Below are 9,725 nucleotides of genomic sequence, written 5' to 3' on the forward strand. Positions count from 1 at the left end.
ACCGTTACTCCTCAGAGGAAGACAGTTGGATTGTAAAATGAATGGAACTAATTGGCCTCCACATTAACTTTCTCAACAAGGAAATGAACGAGGTTTACATATCCAAAAGGAAGTTAATTCTGTTCAGGCTTTAGGCATGTTAGTAGGAATGATACAGACAAAGTTGGAGCCAACTAATTGGTGCCTTTTTCTTTTTTTTTAATGAATAAAGATTGACAGTTTTCAGGAATTGTATTTTTTTTAATGTATATTTTGTTCATTATAAACTGGTTATTGTATAGTATGATCTGAGTCAGTCTCTGCTTACATCTTTCAGCACTGTGATTAGATGACAGATAATGTGTTCCAGTCTGTCTTCTTCCAAACTGAGAAAGTTATTTGTTCTCAACAACTAGAGGTAGAATTAATGTCTGTTGGTGCTGACTTTAACTAATGGGCCCAAGCTCTGAAAAATGAATTCTGCAAAATATTAACAGCTAACGTTCATTTCAGAACACATTTTAAGAGAACAACTCAGCACGTGCCTAATTTTAAATACGTGAAACAGCATCTTGACCTCAGTGGGACTGCATGTGTATGTGTGGGGTTTTTAATGCATTATTATTTTTTATAAAAGCAGAAATTTTAACAATTTCCAGCATATCATTTGTAGAACACATATCCAGAATTCATGTAAGAGTTGTAGCTTTAGAAGAAAAAGCTGCCTTTCTTCTTCAGATAATTGAAACAAAAGACCTATTGAGTTGAGACTACAAGTCATGTCATTATTCTCTTATCCTGGATATTTGTGTTGTTCTGATAACTTGTGGATTGATGTACTGTAGTGTGGGTGGCTGCATTCACATTTTTTTGATCTGTCCTTCCAGGCATGGCTTGGGAAAAAAGTATTAATATTATATTACAAAACTGAGCATTATGTTTGTCCATTTACATTAGTCCTTGGGTATTTCTGAGTATCGGATTTCTGAGTATCTGTCAAGTATCTGTATCGTATTTCAAGAAAGTAAAAAACAGAGAGATGCTGAGGTTTTTTTGCCACAGAAACAGCACATGCCCTGACCTTCCTGCCAATGCTGCCCACTCTCTACTCTCGTGTTCAGTAGCTCGGGGCCACAGTCCCACTGCCTTAAATCCCTTTCACACAATGAAATATAAACTGGCAATACATTTGTTGACATTGCAGTCATGAAACTGGTAGCAGCCACTATAGAACCAACACAATTCTTTGTGCAGGGCAGTGTAACAGGTATGGATGGAGACCACACTTAGGATCTGGTTCAACCTTACACTGCATTTTTTCCAAGACAGCCCAACTCTCTGTGTGAATGTTACTGTGCACTTCCTTTTTGTCTGTTATTCCAGAAGTGCATTAACACCTCATACTATACTTATCTGGACCCTATCTTCTATATTCTTATATTCTTCTTTGCTAGCGGAGGAAGCGCTAAATTGCCTTTCAAGTCTTGTCCATACTTTTTGTCTCAGCTGTATGATCAGCAGCCTGTGTCTTTGGAACAACATAAAAAGCTAAACTTAAGCTATAGTATTTGGATTCAGAAGGAGTTTTAGAAATCTTTACGTTGCGAGGTTTGGATGGAGCAATCCTCCTCCTGACAAGAATAGCAACAATGAGACTTCTTTATGAGGGAAAATATTTTTCTCCAAGGAACAATGTCAAAACAAGTGTGGAATGGAATGTATTTTATAACCAGGGTAAATTATACTTTGCTTTCTTGGGCATGTTTGTCTCGACAAGTTCGAACTCTTTGCCTCTAATTGTTAAGAGTGTTGAATAAACTCCAAGCACCGTGTGTCAGAGAAGCAGAGGCAGCTGCTGGCAGGGAGCACAAGGCGATAAAGGGGAACTCTGAACACGAGAGTTACCCCTTGGTCTTCCCAAACTGCTGTGCACATTTGTGATACTTTACCCTCTGCTATCAACTTTGGTGCCCAGAAACTTGATAGTAAATCAAACAAATCACATCTGATTCATCCTGCTATTGAACTGTGTTCCACTTAAAAAAAAAAAAAAAAAAGAGGAGATAGGAGAAAAGCAGAGGAATGGTGCAGGTCTTGTCTACCTTGAACGAAAGGGTATCCTTGCTGTCAGGTGGACTTCCAGCAGCACTGAGTTGGCTCAAGGTGATGAAAGGAAAAATGTTCTCTAAATTTAATGGAAATAATAGAAGCAAGTCTTTGAAAAATGCAAAGCTTGCGCAGTGTGAGTTACACGTATCTAGACTTTCAAGATCCTACAGACAAAAGCCTTTTATTCTTGTCTCAGTTATAACAATGGGAATCACAAATAGCTTTGCTGTGAGATCAATGCCTGAATCAAGATCAGTCCCAACTTGGTTGAGGGCAAAGGTACCCAGGTATCTGATCGGGGTCAGCCAAAAGCCAGCTCAATCCATGTGAGGGCAAAGGTCAGTCCTGGGCCTAAAACAAAGGTCAGCCCCAGGCCTAAAACTGGGAGCAGCTCGGTAGCTTTGCAGGAACCTTCAACCACAGGCTGCAGATACCCAACTGCACATTGCCAACACACTCTTTATGTTGAGGGTGTAAGTTGATAGGAATGAACTGGCTGTCCCACCATAAAGCACAGAAGAAAGCTTCAGCTAGGACCCAAAATTCAGTATTTTTTTAATGGGAGCTACAGAACATAAGTAAAATAAGGAATACTTTGGGACCTGTTTTCCAGGGCAGGAAGACATGAAGATAGTTTGGTTCACACATATGTTTTGCTTGGTTCAGGAGTTGCCAAATTTTGGTATTCCAGAATGATCTTGTCTTCCCTCTGGCTATGTTTGAAAGTCAGAGCAACAGGAAAGAAAAGCTTTAACTAGACATTGCTCCTTGCGATGCACACATTCAGTGTCTCATTTCAAGGCAAGTGAAAAGCTTCAAAGCACACTCTACTGAAAAAAAAAAAAAAGAAAAAAACAGGAGGTATCTTGTATGCAGTGACTGAACACTCTGATATAAATTTCTCAAGTAATTGGACACCCTGGACATATTATTAAATTCTTATCGCAACCTTCCACTGTAGCTTCTGCATATTTTAACAAGTGTACAAGAGGCTGGAATGCCACAGAAAGGTGGTTTTAATCATTAAAGACTCTACCTGTCTATTAAATACCTATTTATATGCAGATTGAATAGGACTTTTAGGGAGACAAAGTGTAGCAGAGTTACAAGAAGAATGCAGGTCCGCAATTGTAAGGATTTGGTTTTGTTTTAGTTTGGGTTTTTTCGAGGCATCTTTATAAATGATGCTTTCATCATCAATTTAGACATCTGGGCCTTCAGTGATGTTGACTAGCTGTCAATGAGAGTTAAACTCTGCAGCCTCACTGAAGATGGAAAGGACCAGTCCACAGAAGCCATTCGCACCAATTCAAAAGGAGAGATAGGGTATCTGCATGAACTTTTTTAGGTGTGGTAGTTAACCTGCAATAAAAGCCCTCTGGAGGTTGCACCCCAAGATAACTTTGTGAGCTCGCAGACTAATTATGGGCTGTACCATAGCTGTAGTTGCACAGATCAACATAGAGAGTGATTCCCAAGATCACTCTTAAGAGTAATACAGGTGCTGAATCTTTTAGTTTGAGATGCAGATCCTCAGGTTCTTAAATGTTTAAGTGAAAGTAAGACACCTAAATCAGGAGGTTTTTTTTTTCTAAATGCCAAAGTTTCACTTTGGATATGTGAGAACCTCTCAGGAACTTTTCTTCCAATTTGAACAAATCAGAAAAGAAAAACTAATTGCAAAATATGTCCTTGTTGCTGAACCGTGGCAAAAAAGACTTCCAGCAAAGGGACACAGGCAGAGGGAAGTCTGGCAGCTAATGCATGGGAAGATGTGCTTGAGGACATTTTCCAGGAAGCAGGGTAGCTTCAAATATAGTTGATTCGTAACTCCTACAAAATGTTTCTTGCCCAAAGGCAGAATTGAACGAGAAACTAGATCAGCTCATTGCTTGAGAAATCAAATAATTAGCTGCAAGCCAACAGTGTGCGGATATTCACCATTCACTGCAATGGGGGAAGGTTTTTTTGTGCGTAGGTAGAAATGAATGGAATAAATATTTAAAAATAGCATATTACACTACCTGCAAGTGAAGATGTTTGGGAAGGGATATGACTGATGCCAAATATTTGATCTGCGTTTTCATCCAACAACAGAGTTCTGGCAAGTGCCTTAGGAAAACAGAGCACACATTTTTCTGCATATTTAATAGCTCCTTGGGAAGCCACTGATTCCTCCGAGCCCCTCTTGGGCTGTGATTGTCACCCAATGTGCTTCACTGGAAAAGGCCACAGGTTTTGAGGACACGAATGGTATTGTGCTATATATAGAAGTCAATGGGATCCAGGGAAAAAACAATAAAAGGAGCAACTGGCAGTTCTGGGGAAAATCAGAGCTCCTAGGCAAACGAACAAAGGTGTGAATTCTGCGTAATGGAAATAACGTGCTCATAAGGGAAGCTGAAGTAGAGGGTGTTCAGACAGATCACACAGCAATCACTAACATGTCTGTCGAGATCAGGTACAAGAGCAATGGAGGTTATGAAAGGAAATGGATGTTGTTTGGCTGCCCGAGCGCTCGTGTCAGGGCAGAGCTGGTGAGTGGGGCAGCCTGGGCTCAAACTGCCAAGAAATGTGCTCGTATGGTTCTAACAAAATGCGCTATTCAAAGCACAACCCCCCGCTGTCTTCCCTAGCGGTCTCACCTGATGCTCAAAATTTTAGGACAAAGTGGCCGTGCAGCCCTGCAAAGCCACATCCCTCATGCTGGCCACGCTCAAACTCCTTTGCTTGTTATTCTTCTTTCTGGAGGGATGTTGTGCTCCTGTGCAATGTGCGTTGAAGCTGATAGATCCTTGTCTTTACACTCTGCATAGGGCTCCTGCCTTTTATTGCAGCTGAAGGAGAAATGGGAACTAGGTTTGCTTTTTTTTTTTTTTTTTGGACAATCTCGAAATTTAAAGTTTTTATGTTTGGAAATATGAATTAAATGAAAACAAAGATTTTTTTTTTTTAGCAAAATCAAGTTTGGGAGAGAGAAAAGATATCAGGGTGAATGCAAATATTGTGGAAAGGAATATTTTAGAAAACTTGGACTTGTTTTCAAGAAATAACAGGGTTGTTACAAGAAAGTATGCCAAGACAAAGGTTTTCCTTTCAGTCAAGCTCCTAACTGGTAGGTCTCAACATCATTATGTCAACAATTCTTCATTTTCATTTTGAAAGGGCATTTCGTGAAAAGTGCCTTAATCTCATGGCATGTTTTGATTTTAAGAAAGTAGGTGTGTCCAAACATCTTCAGGAACAGCATCATCAGGCACAATTCAGCCACATTAGATTGTATCAAAACCTTGGACAAAGTTGTTCTGAACAAAAAGGAGCTGTTCTTGTATACTTAGTTCCTTCAGAGCCAAACTTCTGATTGACTGGATAGACAACCTGCCCTGTGAAACCTCTCGCTGTTCATGTGGTTGAGAAGACCTTAGTGAAACAGTCTGTGATCAGATGCAGAAAAGTTTAACCACGCTTGTCAGATATACACAAGGTTTCACACAAACGCTATTCGAGTTAGCAGGAAAAAACATTCATTCATCAGAAAACTTTACGCTGGAATTCTGTCAAAGGTTGCACCTTTTCTTAGTGTGTGGATAACACTTAAGTCTGTGGAATATGTAACCATTGCTCCCTTTCCTACACGCTCTTGTCTTAGCATGTGCACCCAGAATCAACTAGTTTGTCTTCAGTTGCTAATTCAGAGCTTGAGTTTTGTTTATGTGGCACCTGGCACAGAGAACCAGACTTTAATCAGGCAGTGTCATTCATGGAGGAAACCTGTCCTCTGAACCATTTCTGACAGTCTGCATACAAGTTTGTAATATTCTTAGCTTGCATAGAAATCATAAATATTATATTATTAGTGACTTGAAGCAGGCAGGTATTTTAAAAGCCCGGGTAACAGCATTTGGCTCAAAGTTAATTCTGTATTTGTTCAAAAGCAGGCAGTCTGTCTCCTTTGATTCCTCTCAGGGAACCATCCTCTCATTTCTTGCTGCACCTTTCCAGCTTTGTCCCTTGCAATTGGACAGAAATCGAGTATCCATCCATGACTGTACTATTAAATTATGTCCAGAAGGTTTGTATTAGCACAGTTATCGCCCCAGCAAGCCTGTGTAGAGTGTGAAAGAATATGAACCTGTTGCCATTGATGAATGACATCCAGTAGTGGATTTTTATCTTTTTTAAGGAGAGGAAAAGTTTACAAAATATGTCTAGACAAAGCGATGATTCATAATCTCTGCAAGGTCCTGCAACTGCTGGGGGGAGACAGGCAATAGCCAGTATGACTTCTTCTGGGCCCTTCCTGCTTTTTGGTTTTGTCACTGTTTCTTCTCACTGAAGGGCATGGAGAAAAATTAATCAGGAGTGTGTTTGGAGGGACCTGGAGCAGCTCTTACAGCAAATATTTGTGCTATTCAGCACATCCCAGAGTGAGGGCGTTTAACTACTTCATTGTTAATCCCCGAAAGTTCAGATAATAATGAATCAGTCGTGGGAGGACTATTACTGATGATCCAATGGTTGACTGAATTTTAAGAGCAAAGAGGCTTGACTCCATGTGTAAATATCGCCGTTGAGGTGAAATACTTTTAGATGGCCTACAATGGGATAAACACAGAGGGTGCCGTAGTGGGTGAATTGCTGGGTGAAAGTCTGTCACAGATTCTTATGGAGATACAGGCTTCTGACTGGAAAGCCAGCCAATGACCTGTGCATCTCAGCTGCATGGAAAAGTCATGAGACTTGAAACTGTATTTTCATTGTATTTTTAATTTTGATCTTATAATGATGTTGCTACTGATACAGGTGGCAGATCCTTTACAATGTCCATGTGATAAGGCTGGGTTGAATGAGCTGGGCTGGTGTACATTTCCTCTCCAGCAAAAATGCCCACATTTGGTAGGTCTTCTTCACTAAACTGGCTTGACTTGTGCTAAATGTTTTCCTAAAATGACCTGTGACACTGTTTATTGTCACCTGCTGAATTCTTTTGTCCTCAGAAGCTCATTTCAAAACTCTTCTACCAAACAAGCCAACCTCAGAGTCAACGATGAAGGAAGACCTGAAGGCAGATATGTCTGTCAATGTCATCTCCAAAACATTTTCTGCAGCTGCTTTGAGCTCCAGCTGGAGGAAGAATTTCCCTTATGTGAACAATTTGCTACTTAATTGTGCTTTTCTAATTGGCTTGAGAGTTTTGTGGCAATTTCTCTTTCCTTCATTTGCTGTTGTTTCCACCGTGCTTATGGTGAACAGTTCTTCAGACATAGAGGGTAATTTTTTTGTTAGTGTTTATACACTGCAGTGTTCAATACTGTCTTTCTTGAATGCTGAAAATATTTGTCAGCTTTATTGTATGTTGGGAAGTGTGCAAGAAATGTAGGCTTAAGTCCTAAGTAGAATACCTTCTGGAACAGGTAGGTTCTCAGCTACATCAGCTCATGCCAAACTAGTGATCACTGCAGTCAAAGGATTCATATCACCAGCTTCATAACATTGAAACTGAAATCTAATACTTTATTTAGTTCAGAATTGACATAATGGTTGCTTTGTCTTCATTTTGACTATAGTTAATAAAATCCATTTAAACACCCTTGAACTTCATTTCACAAGCTGAGAAGTAGAAAAAAAAATTTGATATCTATTAATTTGGAAATACCGTGGCAAGAGAGATTACAAATAAAGGAAATGATGTTCACCTGTTTTTTTTTAACACAATATTTGTTCCATAGCTTCTGAAGAACAAGTGAATTAGTATCAGGGATCAGTGCCTCGAGGGCTCACAGAGTTAGTATAGTATGTGTTTTTTATTAAAAAAAGATTAAAGTTTTATCAGGATTGAACTTTCTGTGTCTATTTTTGGCATCATTCAGTTGAAAAATGCACTGGCTGAACTTGCATTCTTAACCTCTTGGTGGTGTTTTACTATTAATAGGAAAAGGGTTTAATAAGTAACCAGTCTCACAGTGTGTGATAATACATTCCTACTCCTTTGCATTCTGCTTCTGTGAACTTTATGACTCGGTACCCACTTAAAAAGCCATTGAGGGCAGTGCCAGGGTGGCTGGGCAGGAAGGAGCAGCTGCCACAGAGCACGACCCAGGGTTGGCTGCTCTGGGTGACAAACTGTCCCCTGGCTGGTGACCGAGAGGCCACAGCGTGGACATGTAGCTGGGGCCAAATTGTTACAGGTTTCCAGCTTCAACCCATCTGTTGATGCATGAGCAGCATGGAGCTGTCAGAGGATGTGTCCCGGGGACCAGAGATGAGGGGACAAGTGGCAGATGCAGGCTCACAGGTCTCAGCTGCACTTCTCTCCCAGACCCCTTAACATCAGCATGTTAAGGGCTGGTTTGAGTCTGAAAAGCAAGCAAGAGTCATGATTCCAGGGGAAATAAAAGATTGGATGATTTCAAGGTGCCTTATTGCACAAAGGTAATGTGGGTCGTGTGTATAAACCAAAAATACCACCATGGGTTATGATGCAGCAAGTGGGAGTGGGAGTCAGTGCCAGCGTGTGGGTACCCAGCACATTGTAGCCATCTCAACACAGAAGAAAGGAGCAAAATGAGTAGGAAAACCAGGCCAGGAGAGCTGCATTTATTCCAGAGCAATATATGACACTTGAATGTCTAATGATATTTTTATTTAAAAGGTTAAGTGAGAAAGAGCAATGGAGTGTTTGCTACTCTGTTCCAAGAATAATATTTGAACTAATCCAGCAGCTTTGATCATCCGACTACACATTATGTTTATTTGTAAAGAATGTTAACATTTTTCTAGGCCCGTGTGGATTTCCCCTCCTTTTGATCTCTCTATACCTCCCATTTTTCTGTAAGGTTAGAGGTATTAATCCATATTTATGTTCATATAAGAAATAAAGTATCCTTTGTTTTTATACTTTCCAAACTGGACAGGATTAAGACACAAATAATAAAAACATACGGAATAACTGGTTGCTCTTCCCTGCTCTTACAAGTTAAACATTCCTTGTCACAGGCACTCTCAGAGCAAAATTTCCACCAGCTCTTATCAGTTCAGAGCACACAGATACCATTCCTTGGGTAAAGGTGAAAAAGCTCTTACAACCGGAATAGTGGGAGCACAAGGTTTTGGGTTGCTGTGTCCTGGGGCTAGGCTGGAGGCAGAATGAGTTGCCTGAGAGTATAATAAATATATCGAGATTATGACTTTCCTTTGCTAGCTCATGTGAACTCCTCTGGCTCTGATCAGTTAAGCAGCAGATGATTTAACCCTCACTCCAAGGACTGATGAGCAGCCCCTGCCTGTTCTGAGCCAGCCCAGAGGACCCTGACTCTCACTGGGAAAGTCAGTGCAAGTTATTTATTAGCAATGTGCAAAAAAAGGAATGCAACTATGTGATATTCTTTGAAAAGTGATTTTAGCCATTTTCTCTGTTTACCACTTATGACTTAGTTGGTGGTTTATTATTAAAGAAAACCAACCAAGTACAAGGAAATGCATACGGTCATTGTCACTAGCCCCAGCAGGAGGAGGTTCAAGTTACTATGTTTGCTCCACAAGATTCTTTACATTTACTTTAAAGCTTATGTCTCCATTAATTGTATACCTCCATCTTATGACAACATACAGTATCCCAGACTCACAATATTACTTTC

Source organism: Streptopelia decaocto (genome assembly GCF_964273445.1).
Source record: "Streptopelia decaocto genome assembly, chromosome: 14".
NCBI classification, from domain to species: Eukaryota; Metazoa; Chordata; class Aves; order Columbiformes; family Columbidae; genus Streptopelia; species Streptopelia decaocto.